We start from the raw sequence: 15562 nt of genomic DNA, 5'->3' as shown, positions 1-15562 counted from the left end.
AATGCTTCCGAGTTCCCAGACATCAGTTAGGGAGTATGGCTGAAAACCAGGTAGCTAGGTCCCGGCTTTCTGCTCTGGGAAGCAAGCTGGGCCCAGACACCACCTTATTCCATCCACAAAGTCTCACACATCTCGCCATTCTGGTTGCAATGAAGAAATGGACTGTACACCAGAATTTCGTACCTGTGGATTATGCCCAGGATTTAAGGTGCTAGAGAAACATTTTTTGACATAAGGATGGAGAAATAGTTCCTCCACAACAGCTAATGGAAGGACAACTGAAGGATTATTTCAGCACCGGAAGTCAGACGTGCAGGAGTGAGTGGGAAACAAGGAGCCCGGTGGGTAAGTAGTTAGCCAACATGTCGGGAAATCTGAATCACCATTAGCTGTAAAACCCACGAAAAAGCCATTTCGAGAGATGTTAGTGACAAGTTGGAATGACATGATAATGCACATTGTTAGAACAACTGAAGGTACATAGCATTAGGATTCTGAGATTCTCATTGTGTGCTCTAAGAGGGGTAATAGACTCAGTTCAGACATAAGTTACACGTGCTTAAGAGTTTGGCTTTTTTAAAGATTTCATTTATTTATTAATTTATTTATTTCTCAGCAAGAGTGTGAGAGCGCACAAGGAGGGGGAGCAGCAGGCAGAGGAAGAAGTGGGCTCTGGGCTGAGCAAGCAGCTTGATGCAGGACTCAATCCCAGGTCCCCAGTATCATGGCCTGAGCCGAAGGCAGATGCCTAAGAGGCTGAGCTACGTAGGCGTCCCTACATCGGCTTAAGAGTTTTAAAGGTGGGGCACCTGGGTGTCTCAGTTGGTTAAGGAACTGCCTTCGGCTCAAGTCATGATCCTGGAGTCCCAGGTCCCACATCAGGCTCCCTGCTCGGCAGGGAGTCTGCTGCTCCCTCTGACCTCTCCCCTCTCATAGTCTCTCTCTTGCTCTCTCATTCTGTGTCTGTCTAATAAATAAATAAAATCTTTTTTTAAAATGAGTTTTACAGATAACCCAAAAATCACAGAAATCAAGTATATGTTTTTTCAAACTAAAAGATGAAATAAGAGAATAAAGAAAGTATGTCAACTCCTTGACAGGGAACAAATGAGAAGAAAGAAACATTAAAAATGCATGATCGGGACACCTGGGTGGCTCATAGGGTTGAGCCTCTGTCTTCGGCTCAGGTCATGGTCTCAGGGTCCTGGGATCGAGCCCCACATCGGGCTTTCTGCTCGGTGGGAAGCCAGCTTCCTTCTCCCTTTCTGCCTGCCTCTCTGCCTACTTGTAATCTCTCTCTGTCAAATAAATAAATAAAATCATTTAAAAAAAAATGCATGATCAGGGACGCCTGGGTGGCTCAGTTGGTTAAGCAGCTGCCTTTGGCTGAGGTCATGATCCCAGCATCCTGGGATTGAGTCCCACATCAGGATCCTTGCTCAGCAGGAAGCCTGCTTCTCCCTCTGCCTCTGCCTTCCTCCGCTCACTCTCTCTGTCAAAAAAAAAAAAAAAAAAAAAAAGCATGATCAATAGAAAAGTAAAAATCATACAGTAGAAATAAGTCTACCTATATAAGCCATCACAACAAATGTGGGTAGTTAAACCATAAGTCAAATGATATATGAATGGACAGAACTCTTAAATTGAATTAGGAAATTAACAAAATCTGTTTCCCTGCTGTTTTTAAAAAAACATCAAATGCAAGAGGACAGAAACCAGTGCACAGGCCCAAACTAAAACCAAAGCAGATGCACTGGGTTTTGCTTGGAGGTGGAAATACCCCAGGCTGATGGCCTTGGGAGACACGAGGGTGGGGGGTGGAGGGCCAGCTAAGGGAGGACTAAATGGAAGAAGTGATGTGAGATTTGAGGCGGAAATGGTAAGAATGAGCCACCTGGGTACCATACTTCAGGCAGAACATCCTAAGGTCCCGTAGGACCTTATGATGTTTGTAAAACAGAAAGGTGGGTGTCCTTTGACAGATGGTACAGGAAATAGATCATGAAGGATCTTGAAGAATATTTGCATTTTATTTTTAGTGCAGTGAGGAAACATCGGAGCATTTGTAGCAGACGAGTTCCATGATGTATCTTTAAAAAGATCCTTCCAGCTACTGCGGGGAGAATGCAGTAGAGAGGGTTATAGAGAAGCAAGAGGGGAAGCAGGAAAGCCATTTGGTGGCCAGTACAGTTGTTCAAGTGAGAGGAGAGTGTGCCTTGATCCAGAGGGGTTGTAGGGGACACCAGGAGGCAGCGATGGGCTGGAAATATGTTTTGGCGGTTGAGCCAAAGGGACTACTTGATTGACTGGACACAGAGTACGGGATGGGGAAGAATCAAGGCTGACGCTCTCCTTGGGGGCTTGAGCAACTGGGTCGATGTCAGTGCCATTCACCGAGATGGGGAAGGGTGAGGAGCAACAGCTTCGGGGGGTGGGTAGGGGTTGCAAATCAACAATTCTGATTGGGTCTGAGATGACTCTCAGCTGTAAAAGTGGAGTTATCATGTAGGTAGTCCACTCTTTTGGTGTGGAGATTGGTAGAGATTTCTGAACTGGAGATAAAAATTTCAGAGTTGTCAGGATAAAGCTTGAACTGTGTTGACTCCCCTAAGTAGTGTGTGTGGGTAGAGAAAAGGTCCAGGGTGGAGACTCAAGGTAAGTGTTCCTCGAATTAGCAAATAAAAATAAAGGAGTGCCAACTGAATTTGAACTTCAGATAAACAAATAGTTTTATGAGACTGATGCACTGCCTACTGTGCTAAGGAGGCACCTACAATAAATATTTTTAAAGGATATGTTACATGAAATACTGGGGACATACTTGTGCCAAAAGAATCACTTATTATTTTTCTGAAATTCAGATTTAATGGGACATCGCATTTAATTTGACAATCCTACCTAAGGTATTACTTCCTTGTTTAGACGAGATGTAGAGAAGGATCAGGAGCAAAGAGAATGTTCCATTTAGTGTGACTATGTATCCTATCTTGCCAGAATGCAATGTCATAAAAAAAAATTTATAATGCTCACAAATTCTATGGGTCATGGATTTGGACAGGGGATAGTGGACATGGCTTTCCTCTACTCCTTACTCTAATCCTGGGATTCTTGCCAGCGTGGTGTCTGGGTTCCAATGGTGAGAAAGAAAATGCATGTGCATGTAAGCAAAAGAGAAAGAGAGATTCAGATAGAGAGAGAGAGAGGGAGACAGACAGAGAAAGAGAGACTTTATCACTCAAATGTCCCGATTCCAGGTAACTTTGATTCATTCTACAAGAAGCTCCCCCATGCCTTGCCCTATATTCTGGACTGTACAGTAGGGATAGGAGGAAAGCCCTTGTTCATTTTTCAAGCATTTATGGACCAGACCCTGTGCAGGGCACTGGGAACACAAAGGGTCTTAGCCTTGGCCCCTGCTGTCCAAGCACTTACAGTATGGGTGGGTATGTGCTGGTGAAGACAGACATATCGGGAGAATCAGGGCTCGGCATCCCCATCAAACCCTATCCTGGCTTTTGGGGGAGAAGATGTGAAAATGTAAGCTATTCTTAAATAATCTAGCAGGTGACTTAGGATCAGACAGGCTGAAACAGATAGCAGGAACAGGTGGAACCTGGGAGAGGGAGTGATTGTTCTGGGTTGGATTAGTTTGGAACGATTTTCTACAAGAGAAGCAGTTTGAGCTAGACCTTCCAGAGGAGGAGAGTTTGATCACTTCCCTTAGCTCAATAGCATCCTAGACATCCTCACATTAAATAAGTCTGATCTTCCACACCCAGAGCCCTAGTGACCACCTTTAGTTGACCCTGGGTGTCAGTTGACATTTTTTCCTCCGGAGTCCTGTGTTTCCTCTACACTAGTAGTTAGATCTAGAAGCTTGGCTGGGCTTGATTTTCTCTTTCCCTTCCCTTCTGTTCCCTTCCCTTTTCTTTCCTTCCCCCCTTCCTTCTTTCCTCCCTTTTTCTTCCTTCCTTCCTTCCCTCATGTCTCGCTCTTTCTCTCTTTCCTCTCTCGCGCTTTCTCTCCTTCCTCCCTCCATCCCTCCCTCCCTGCCTCTCTTCAGTCCTTGCTCTCTCTCTCTCTCTCAGGAATACTTCCTTCACAGGTGGTGCCCTTGTTTCCACCAGGAACATGTGCGACAAAGGCTTACCACCTAAGTTTTCTTCTCTAATTAAAAATGTGCCAGCATCTCATTTTGATTATTTACTTACTTATTTATATTTATTTTATTTTAATATTTATTCAACTTGTCTTGGTGTTGGTTTGTTTTGGTTTGTCTGCTTTTTGGTTTTGTTTTGTTTTGTTTCATGTTTTGAATGCCTGCTCTGCTCCAGACAGATTGCCAAAGCAAATGCTTATTAATCTCAGCAGTCTTCGTGGTGAAATTACTTACTCCTGTAGGTATATGTGAAGTAAGAATAAGATTAAGCCACCTAGACACCAGTGTTGGTAGAGTATCTCATCCCAAAGAAAACCAAATCCTGCTTTAAAACCAAACAAAACATGAAAACTAATATAGCTCCTTACTGAAGATCTCTTGAGAAGGTAGAATTGGGTGAATTATACTAAACAACATCCATCAAGACTCCCTTAATAAAGCTTCTTTGTATACTGTTTCTCCCGCCTTGTTCGTCACTTTCCCTATTTCCTGCTCATCCGCAGTTTGCCCGCAGTTTGCCCGCACGTCCCAGGCTGTCCTCCCCCACTCTTGTCTCGTATCATGTCTCCTTGTTTTTCTTTTGCCAATTTTCACGGAGAGGTAATAACAGTAACTAACACTTACTAAGGGATTATCAGGAGACGGAAAGTGTAGCAAATGCATCACCTGTGTTATGAGGAAAATACTGTTCCTTTCCTCAGTTTAAAGATGAAGAAAGTGGAATACAATGAAGTTAAGTATCTTGCCCAATATCACAGAGAGTTAAAGCTTAGATCCACGATGTAAAGCCAGACAGTCTGACTCGAGAGTCTGTATTCTTTTTTTAAGAATTATTTTTATTAACATAAAATGTATTATTTGCCTCAGGGGTACAGGTCTGTGAATCATCAGGCTTACACACTTCACAGCACTCACCATAGCACATACCCTCTCCAATGTCCATAACCCAACCACCCTCTCCCTACCTCCCCACCCCCCAGCAACCCTTAGTATGTTTTGTGAGATTAAGAGTCTCTTATGGTTTGTTTCCCTCCCGTCCCCATCACTTTTTTTTCATTTTTTCCTTCCCTAATCCCACGACCCCTGCCCTGCCTCTCAAATTCCTCTTATCAGAGAGATCAGATGATAATTGTCTTTCTCTGATTATAGAGTCTGTATTTTTAACAGCTATTCTATACTGATTTCTTTTCCAAAATCTATATATAAGTTCCACTTATGATAATATAATAGGCTAGGAAATGACCCTGCCTTAAAAAATAATAATTAAAATAACAAAGTAGAAATCAAGTTCCGTAAAGCACCAGGTACCTGACAAGTTAGTGAGAAGGTACAAGATGGCTTTTTTCTCCAGTATACTCTTATCACCCTTCTCCTCTCCTTGTCTCTTGATATGCTCATTGGACATGTGTGGCTATATTCACCTCTGAACTTTGGTTCCTGCTCTTTACTGGCTTGCTGGGCCCCAACACACCCTGTTTTTTCTAACCAGCCTATAAGCTCAAGTTCCTATTCAATGGTGATGGCAGAATGAATAATTATACAGAACTTAAACATCAGAATTATAAAACTAAGTCCATCACTCAGGTTATCCATTAGTAAATAATATTATTGCTGTGAAAATGATTGTATTGAAGTAAAGAAACTTTTCAGTGATAGGCCCTAAGAGAGATTATCTAGTCAAACACTTTTATACTTGAAGTTGAGGCCCAGAGAGGTTAAGTGATTTGCCCATATTGAAAATGCTCGTAGTGAACTAGAACCCAGATTCCTTTATTCCCATTTCAGTGCTCTTTTACCATATCCTACTGGACTTGTGTTTTTAAGTATCATCCCAAGCACATTTCATTTCTCCATGTATATAACAAGAATAAATTTTTGCTTCAAATTTTAAGAAAAGAGGGGCGCCTGGATACCTCAGTCAGGTGAGCATCTGCCTTTGGTTCAGGTCATGATCTTGGGGTCCTGAGATCGAGCCCCATGTCAAACTTCCTGCTTTGGTGGGCAGTCTGTTTCTCCCTCTGCCTCTGCTTCCCCCACCCTCTTGTGTGAGTTCTCTCTCTCTGTGTGTGTCTCGAATAAATAAATAAAATTTTTTTTAAAAATTTTAGAAAAAGATTCTATTTTTTACAAAACTAAATCAAAAGCACTCAACACCACTAGAAAATTTTGGTATTGACTAAATTCTGTAAGTACCTATATTGTTTTAGACCAAAGCTGGTAAGACAATGTTGCACTGTGCATAACTTTAAGTATATAACTACTTTTTTTAAAGTTTATTTACATTTGGAATCTCATATAAAGATAGTTAACTAGTCATGATTCTCTATTTTAGTTAATTGCCTGAAGGAAGGATCCAAATGCTGTTTCCTATTCTATAAAATAAGAGTTTATTTGGAATGATAGCTCAAAATCTTTTCTAGTTCTGTACTTCTCTAAGTCACATTAACCAAAACTTAAATTTTACAATGCTGTGTCATCCTTTTTTTTTTTCCTAACGCATTTAGAGGTAAGAAGGATGTATAGAACATGTCTAACATATTGTGAAAATCTGCGAAGATGTCTTAAATTATTTGAACTTCATTTTAGCTAAAACATTTTAAACTGACAAATTACTTGAGATTGTATTCAGAATTAATTCTAAAGTAATTTTTATAATGCCATATTACATTAATATGTTTATGAAATATCTTTGAGATTGCTATAGATTTTAGAAAGTCTGCTCCAAGTAGAATTTCAACCTGTGTAATAAAACAAAGTAAGAAAATAATACTTTACTGTTGGATAGCACTTTAATATTCCCAGAGCAAAAGATTTTCAGATCCAAACATTTGGAGATTCTTCTACAAATAGGACACTTCACCTTATTAACCTGATTAACTTGCAGTGAAAGTCACCAATTGACAGGACCTACCCACAAACTTCTTTCAGTGCTTCATTCTTTATATGAGTGATCGTCCAACAGTTCACTCCAACAATTGTCCATTAATTTAAGGAAAGTTTCCAACATGAAAAACATGATAATCGGAATCAAACAGTATTCTGTGATCCAGAAGAAACTGACAATGAAGGTAGCTAGAAGATTAAAAGCAAAAGCAAAAAGAAAAAGAAAAAGAAACATATATAAGTTAGAGACAAACTATATTTTCAAAGAATCAGTGGAACTATTGAGTTCCTTAAATAAGAATAAGGGGCTACTTAAAATTTTCAAAATAGAAAAAGCAGAACTTTGAAATTAAAAATATAAATAAAATTTAATTATAAACACAAATAGACTGGAAGAGAAAATTATGAAGAGCCCCTAGAAAACAGAACAGGTAGCAAAGAGGTTAAGAGAAACAGAAGGGGAAGGAAGAGAGAAAGGTGGGGGAGAGGCAAACCATAAAAGACTCTTAACTATAGAAAACAAACTGAGGGTTGCCAGAGGGGAAGTGGGTGGGGGATGGGCAAAATTGATGATGGATATTAAGGAAGGTACTTGTAATTGGCATCATGTATTATATGTAAGTGATGAATCACTAAATTCTACTCCTGAAACGAGTATTACCCTATCTGTTAACCAACTAATTTAAATAAAAACCTGGGGAAAAAAAAAAAAAAAACGAAGGCAGAAAAAACTTGAGATTCAAGGTTTAACCAGGAGGCCCATCATATTGCAAGTAAGACTCCAATAAAGGAAGAATAGAAAAAGTATAGTGAGCAAGAAATTATTAAAGAACTAATAAGTTTATTTTTTCTCAGAACTGATCGAAATGAATCTCCACATGGAAAAATCCCACTAAATATCCAGCACAATAAATGAAAAATACTCTTACCAAAGAAAAAGTCCCAAATTGCAGCATATCAAGGATAAACAAGAGGTTGTAAGAGCTTCCCAAATGCAAGGAATGGGAATAGTTCACATCCAAAAAGTAGAATGGCACTGGACTTCTCCACAAATACATTCTGAAACAATTTCTTCAAAATTGTAAGGGGAACAGTTTAACTAGTTAATTCTGTACTCAGCCAAATCAAGTGTGATGGTACAAAAGAAAGAGTGGTCCCTCCTTTCCCTAAAAAATACTTTCCATGGACTGTGGCCTATGAAATTTTTAAAGGATGTGATTTGTCCAGATGATTAAATAAGAAAGAGAAAGATATAGATGACTCTGGAGAGGGATAAAAAAGTGTCAGCATGGCTGCTATTCAACAAGCCATGAGGTCAGTCAGTTCCATATTGTACTCTCAAAATGAGAACCTTGGGAAGGAGCTCTCCAGGAAACAAAGAAACATAACATGTTGAGCATACAGAAAAAATATTAATTGCATGTAGCAGTGATTTGGAAGAGTATATAATAATTGTATTAAGTACATAGAAAACTAGAGGGTAAAAAAATTAGTAGCTATGAACTCCAGGAGAAATAATAGGCATGGTCCTAGTTCACCTCTTTGCTTAAAATATTTGCAACTCATAATAATGTAGTCATTAGCTATTTATATTTATATTGGTGATTTATATAGTCCCACATTATAACATTATTTTGATATCAGAGATGGGTAGAAATGTGGGATAAGAATATAGAAGAGTGAAGTCTTCATATGATTGGGAGTTAACCAATTTTGTTTTAAATTGATAAATGAAGAAATAAAGTATAAGGGTATCATCTAGACCCACACTAATATTAATCTGTGGCAAAGGAGGTAAGAGTATACAATGGGAGAAAAGACAGTCTTCAACAAATTTTGCTTGGAAAACTGGACAGCTACATGCAAAAGAATGAAATTGGACCACTTTCTTATACTGTACATACACAATAATAAATCAAAATGGACTAAAGACCTAAGTGGGAGACCTGAAAAAACAAAACTCATAGAAGAAGACATAAGCAGTCATTTCTTTGACATCTGCCATCACAGCGTTTTCCTAGATACGTCTCCCGAGGCAAGGGCAACAAAAGCAAAAATCAACTGTTGGGACTACACCAAAATAAAAAGCTTTTGTGCAGCAGAGGAAACCATCACCAAAACAAAAAGGCAACCTACTAAGTAGGAGAAGGTATTTGCAAATGATATATCCAATAGGGATTAATATCCAAAATATATAAAGCATTTATACAAGTCAGTACCCCCCCAAAAAAAGAACAAACAGATAATCTGATTTTAAAAAGGACAAAGGACCTGAATAGACATTTTTCCAAAGAAGACATACTCATGGCCACCAGATACATGAAAAGATGCTCAACATCATTATACAATGAAGCGCAAATGAAAACCACAGTGAGATATCATTTCACACCTGTCAGAATGGCAAAATCAAAAAGACAAGAAATAACAACAGTTGGAGAGGCTGTGGAGAAAAAGGAACCCGTGTGCACTGTTGGTAGGAATGCAAATTGGTACAACCACTGTGGAAAATAGTATAAACCTTTCTCAAAAATTTAAAAATAGAAATTTAAAAAAGAAGCTCTGGCACATTGTTGGTGGGAATGCAAATTGACGCAACAACTGTAGAAAACAGCATGAAGGTTTTACAAAAAATTAAAAATAGAAATACCATATGACCCAGTGATTCAACTACTGGGTATTTACCCAAAGAAAATAAAACACTAATTCGAAAAGACAGATGCACTCCTATATTTACTGCAGCATTATTTACAATAGCCAAAATATGGAAGCAACCCAAGTGTCCATTAATGACTGGATAAAGAAGATATGATTGATATATAGATAGAATATATATTCTTTATATATAGATATATATAAATAGATTAGGTAAATTAGATAAATCGATATATCTAAAGAAGATGTGATATATATATATACTTACATTTAAGTGTATATATATATTTATATTATGTATAATATATATAATATATACAATATACATATATTATATATTATATATATACACATATATATAAATGGAATATTGCTCAACCATAAAAAGAATGAGTTCTTGCCATTTGTGACAACATGGATGGATATAGAGGTTATATTGCTAAATGGAATAAGTGAGAAAAAGACATACCATATGATTTTCCTCCTACGTGGAATTTAAGAATTAAAACAAAGAAAAAGAAACCCAGACTCTTTAAGTACAGAGAACAAATGGGTGTTTGCTAGAGGAGTGGTAGGTGGGGGGGCAGATAAAATACATAAGGGGGTTTAAGACTATACTTAATCATGATGAACACTGAGTCATGTATAGAATTGTTAAATCATTATATTTTACACCTGAAACCAATGTAATACTTACATTTATATATATATATATATATATATATATACACTATATATATATACACACATATACACGTGTATATGTGTATATGACATATATATGTGTATATATATGTATATATACGTATACATATATATATGAGACAGTATAGAGGGGTGTACCCGAAGGATGTAATTTTCACTATAAGACTTAATATAATTTTACTTAATAAACTATATACATGTATTACCTTGATAAAAATAAAATCATTCCTGCGGTTTCTCCGCAGACCACGGGAGGCCAGAGGCGGGAACCGGCTCCCCTGGCCGCGCGCAGGAGGGATTTCAGCGGAAGCTGTCGAGCGACTTTCATAAATGAAGCTTTAAAATGACCTTCTTAAAAGAAGAGTAAATCCTCGGTTTCCGTGTGACTCTGCAGACACAGCCCGGAGGTCAGCCCTGGGGGCCCGGAGCAGGCCGGTGCGTGTGGGTGGTCGCAGGCGGCCGGTGTCCAGCCTCGGGCCGCGCCAGCGCCGCAGGACGAAAACGCTCGTGTGGCCTTTCCCTGCGCCCCGACGGAGCCCGAGGCCGTTGTGAGGTGCTGGCCGCGGGCAGGACGGACGCGCCCCCCCGCCCCCCCCCCCCCCGCGCCTCCAGGGGCCCGGGCAGCTCGCGGTCATCTGGATGTACAGTCTCTGTTGTCTCTGGTTTTAAATAACAAGCCGCTTAGAACCTGATTTTTACGCAGATTAAATTCATTGTCACTTCGCTTTGATCTTCAGCAATATTTATAAATTGAGTCATTGTAAAGGTTTCCTCATTTGATCCAGTTTTATACGAACTCTGGTTTGTTTGAGTCCGATGTCCAGGAAGAAACAGGACACCTTCACTTGGAGAACCGGGCTCGGGCCCAAGAAAGCTTTCCTACAAATAACGTGTTTTTCTAGGAGCCTCCGGGTGGAGACACAGGGGCTCCTCCTGTGGTCCGGCACCACCTGCTGCTCAGTGGCAACTGTCCTGCCTCGGGAGGCTCAGGCCACCAACTGGAAAACACAATCTCACCATCTTCACTTTTGCTGAATCCATTAAGTGTAAAAGCCAATTATTTTTCTTTTGGAAACTATTTATTGGGCAGAAATACTTTTTATTGAGTAATTTTGGTCTGCCACGCCTATATTTGATTTTGCTATTTGTGCGCTTTTGTTCCTAAACACAGGAAAGACCAAAGGTGCTCTCTCTTTGTGGTCTGGGGCAAGAGCTCAGATACACCCAGATTGATGGGCGCCAGTGAACGTAGGAGCATCTTTTCTGGCACCCAAGCAGTCAGAAGTGTTTTTGTGGTTTTGGTTGTTTTGTTCTTTTGTTTTTTGTTTTTTTTTTTGTTTTTTTTTTTTGTTTTTTTTTTTTTTTACTACAGTAAGTATTATAGAACCAAAAACCTAATGCTACTTACTATCACAATGAAATGTTCTTTTACTAAGTTATTGCTGGTTATTGAATATCTTGTTGAGTACTGGGATCTGTTACCAAGAAGGAAATTACGTTTCTTACCATGTTTGAGCTAAGCAAATGTGAATAATTTTTTAAAGAAAGAAAAAAAAAAGAAGCCTCCTCTGAGACTTGTATTCTGTTGTTCATAATTTTAGGAGTTCTGAGTTTCCTGGAACAGCTGCTTGAGTGTATTTTTGTACCCATATCTTCACTTCTGCCTTTTTCTTCTTAAATTAAAAAAAAAAAAACTATGATGTATTACACATTAAAGTTTTCTTGGTTTTATATATCAAAGAATAAAAACTTTTTTGTTACATTTAAAAAAATAAAATAAAATCAATTTAAAAAATACAATATCTCAACTTCTATGAAGGCAGGAATTAATTGTGTGTTGGTTTGACACTTTGCAGAACTTAAGATACACAAACATTTAAAACAACAGCAAAAACACTTTAATAAATATGCGTCTTATCTAGGTTTTCTAATTTCTTGAAGTGTAATTATTGTTAGTATGCCCTTATAATCCTTTTTATTTCTATGTGGTTGGTAGTGTTATTCCTCCTTTGTTCCTGATTTGACTTGAGATTTTCTTTTTTTAATATGGGCATTTATAGCTGTAAGTTTCCCTCTAAGCACTACTTTAATTAAGTCCCATCAGTTTGGGTATATTTTGTTTATGTTTTTATTCATTAAAATATTTTCTGATTTCTCTTGGGATATCTTGTTTGTTGATTATTTAGAAGTGTGCCATTTAACTTCCTCACGTCTGTGCATTTCCATTCCCTGCACATCTGAGAAGAAAGATATTCTTCTGATGTTGGGTAGAGTATTCTATAAATCTCTTACCTCTAGTTGATTTTTAGTACTATTTCAGTCTTCTATTTCCCTGTTGACTTTCTGGCTAGTTACTGAAAATGGGATACTGAAGTCTCCAGTTATTATTGTTTAATTGTGTATTTTTCCCTTCTGTTCTGTAAATTCTTCCTTCAGGTTTATCAGGGCTTTTTTTGTTAGATGCATATATTTATAATAGTTATTACTTTCTGATAGGTTGATCCTTTTATTATTGTAAAGTGTTCTTCGTCTCTAGGGAAAATTTTTGTCTTAAAGTTTATTCTGATACTAGTACACACACTCCAACTTTCTTTTGATTATTGTTTGTATGGCATAATCGTTTTATTGTTTTCCTTTTTAACCAATCTCTGTCTTGAATCTCAAGTATATATTTTACAGAGAGTGAGAGTATAGTATCATGTTTTTTAATCCATTTTAGATTGTTTATTACATTTACATATAATGTAATTACTGTAAAATTAAGAATTACACCTGCCATTTTCCTGGTTGCTGTGTTTCTTATGTCTTCACCCATTGTTCCCATTCCTTCATTATTGCCTTCCTCTGTATTTGATAGATTTTTTTTTAGTATACCATTTTAATTTCTTCGTTTCTTTTACTGTATGCTTTAGAATTGTTTTCTTAATGGTTGTCCTGGTGATTATTATTAGCATGTTTACATAAAATAATCTAGTTTAGATTAATACCAATTTAATTTCATTGCAGAAACTTTGCTCCAGTATAGTTCCATTCACTTCCTTTACTTTGTGCAATTACTATCATATACATTACATTTTTATACATTGTAAACTCATCAACACAAGTTTTAAAATTGTGTAGCTGTGTTTTAAATCATATAGGAGAAGAAGAGAATTGCAATGAAAATATCTATTTATACTTTTATATTTACCTATATACTTTTATAGTAAATACTGGTGCTTTTTGTTTCCCTATGTAAAACAAAGGTATGTCTAGTGTTAGACTGAAATACTCTCCTCACTTCTTGGACACAACTACTAGCAACATCTTCTCTTAGTTTTTGTTTTTTAGAAATATCTTGATTTCTCTTTCATTTTTAAAAATGGTTTTGCAGATGTAAGATTCTTTGTTAATAGTTGTTTTTTGCTTCATTCTTTGTTTTCTTTCAGCACCTGGGATAATGTCATCTCAGTGCCATTTGGCCTCTATGCTTTCTAGTGAGAAGTCAGTCTTTACTTTTATTGAAGATCACGTTTTCCATTGCAGTTTTCAAGATTGTCTCTTGTCCTTTTCTTTTGACATTTTGACTATGAAATGTTTGAGCGTAGATCTTGTTGATTTATTGTGCTCGAGTTTACTGAGCTTCTTGAATTCTAAGACTAATTCTTTTTGTTGTTGTTGTATCTGGAGAGTTTCTAGTCATTATTTCTTAAGATATTCCATCTGCTCCTTCCTCTCTCTCCTCTCTCTCTCTCTTTCTCCCACCTTTCCCAGCCACTCCGTCCTTCTCTCTTTTTCCGGGACTCCCATTTTACATGTTGGGGATGGTGGATGGTGTCCCTCAGGTGTCTGAGGCTCTGCTAATTTCTCCTCATTCCTTTTGCTGTTTCCTTCTCATGCTGGATAGTTTCAATTGACCTGTATTCAGTTCATTGTCTTCAAGTTAACTGATTCTTTCTTCTGTAAATAATAAATATATTATTATATTTACATTTGTATTATATAAATAATAAATATATTATTCAGACTAGAGAAGTTTTTCATTTTAGTTATACTTTTCAACATCAGAATTTCTCTTCGACTTCAAATAATAAGGGTGCCTGGCTAGCTCAGTCAGTACAGCATGTGACTCTAGAGTTTGAGCCCCATACTGGGTGTAGACCATTACTTAAAAATAAAATCTTTTATAAATAAAAGGAATAATAATTTATGTCTCTTTATTGTTATTCTCTATTTGATGAGACATCATTTGCATACTTTCCCATAGTTCTTAGACATGATTTCTTTCAGTTCTTTCAACTTATTTATTATAGGTGATTTAAAATCTTTGGCTAATAAATCCAACTTTTGGGTTTCCTCAGGGACAGTTTCTGTTAACTGCTATTTTTCCTGTTTATAGGCTATGCTTTTTTGTTTGATTATAATCTCTTTTTGTTGTTGTTGTAGAAACGGGATATTTATGATATGTGTTTTTTTTTTTTTAAGTACCAAGGATCTTTATTCTCAGACCTAATGTTGAACCTGTGACTGCAGATAACATGTCACTATTTCGAGAACACCTTCATTCTTTCCAAGTCTTCAGCCATAAGGTTATACCTTATTCTCATCATAACAAGATAAATGAATGAGATTGAAGGAGGATTAAGGAGATACACTGAAGATAAAAGCAAAGGGGAACAAACATTTTACAAGTTTATCATCCCAGTTACCCTAAAGGTTAAGTTTCAGATTTACAAGAGTAATGACAGAACAGCATGATTTCAGTGAAAACCAACACAAGTTAGATCTTTAAAAAAAAAAAAGGGGTGGGGGTGGGAGAATCAGTTCAGAAATACTAAGTCAGGCAAGCATGCAAACTTCAGAGTATAAAAAATGCAAGGCCTGGTTGTCCAAACAAATATATCCCTCAGGAGATGGTGGTGCTTAACGGAAACAAATGAATTAAAAGCTGAAAGGGACACTTCTCTGAATTAGCAGACCAATTCCCTCATTTTTTAAGTGAGGAAAGAGGGTAGACAGTAATTAGTGAGGCTCACATGGCTAGAAAAAGGATGTACATAGATTTAATTCCCGGTGCTATTTACTACATACATCTAAAATACGATAAATATCCAGAACACATTAAGCCCACCGATTAAAATGACAAATACACGGGGAGGAGGTGAATTAATACAGCACAGCAGC

At 37.5% G+C, this 15562-nt stretch overlaps 1 long non-coding RNA gene across 1 annotated transcript; it reads left to right on the top strand.

Moving 5' to 3' along the window:
- Nucleotides 1-268: 268 nt before the first annotated feature.
- On the top strand, nucleotides 269-12562 carry LOC131813475 (uncharacterized). Its single transcript, XR_009346831.1, has 2 exons — nucleotides 269-345; nucleotides 10645-12562. It is a non-coding gene; the product is annotated as an uncharacterized LOC131813475 (long non-coding RNA).
- Nucleotides 12563-15562: the final 3000 nt, after the last annotated feature.

The sequence above is a fragment of the Mustela lutreola genome, chromosome 13 (assembly GCF_030435805.1).
Source record: "Mustela lutreola isolate mMusLut2 chromosome 13, mMusLut2.pri, whole genome shotgun sequence".
In the NCBI taxonomy this organism is placed as follows: domain Eukaryota; kingdom Metazoa; phylum Chordata; class Mammalia; order Carnivora; family Mustelidae; genus Mustela; species Mustela lutreola.
The sequence above is the reverse complement of the archived record's forward strand: the minus strand, read 5'-3'. Positions and strand labels throughout refer to the sequence as shown.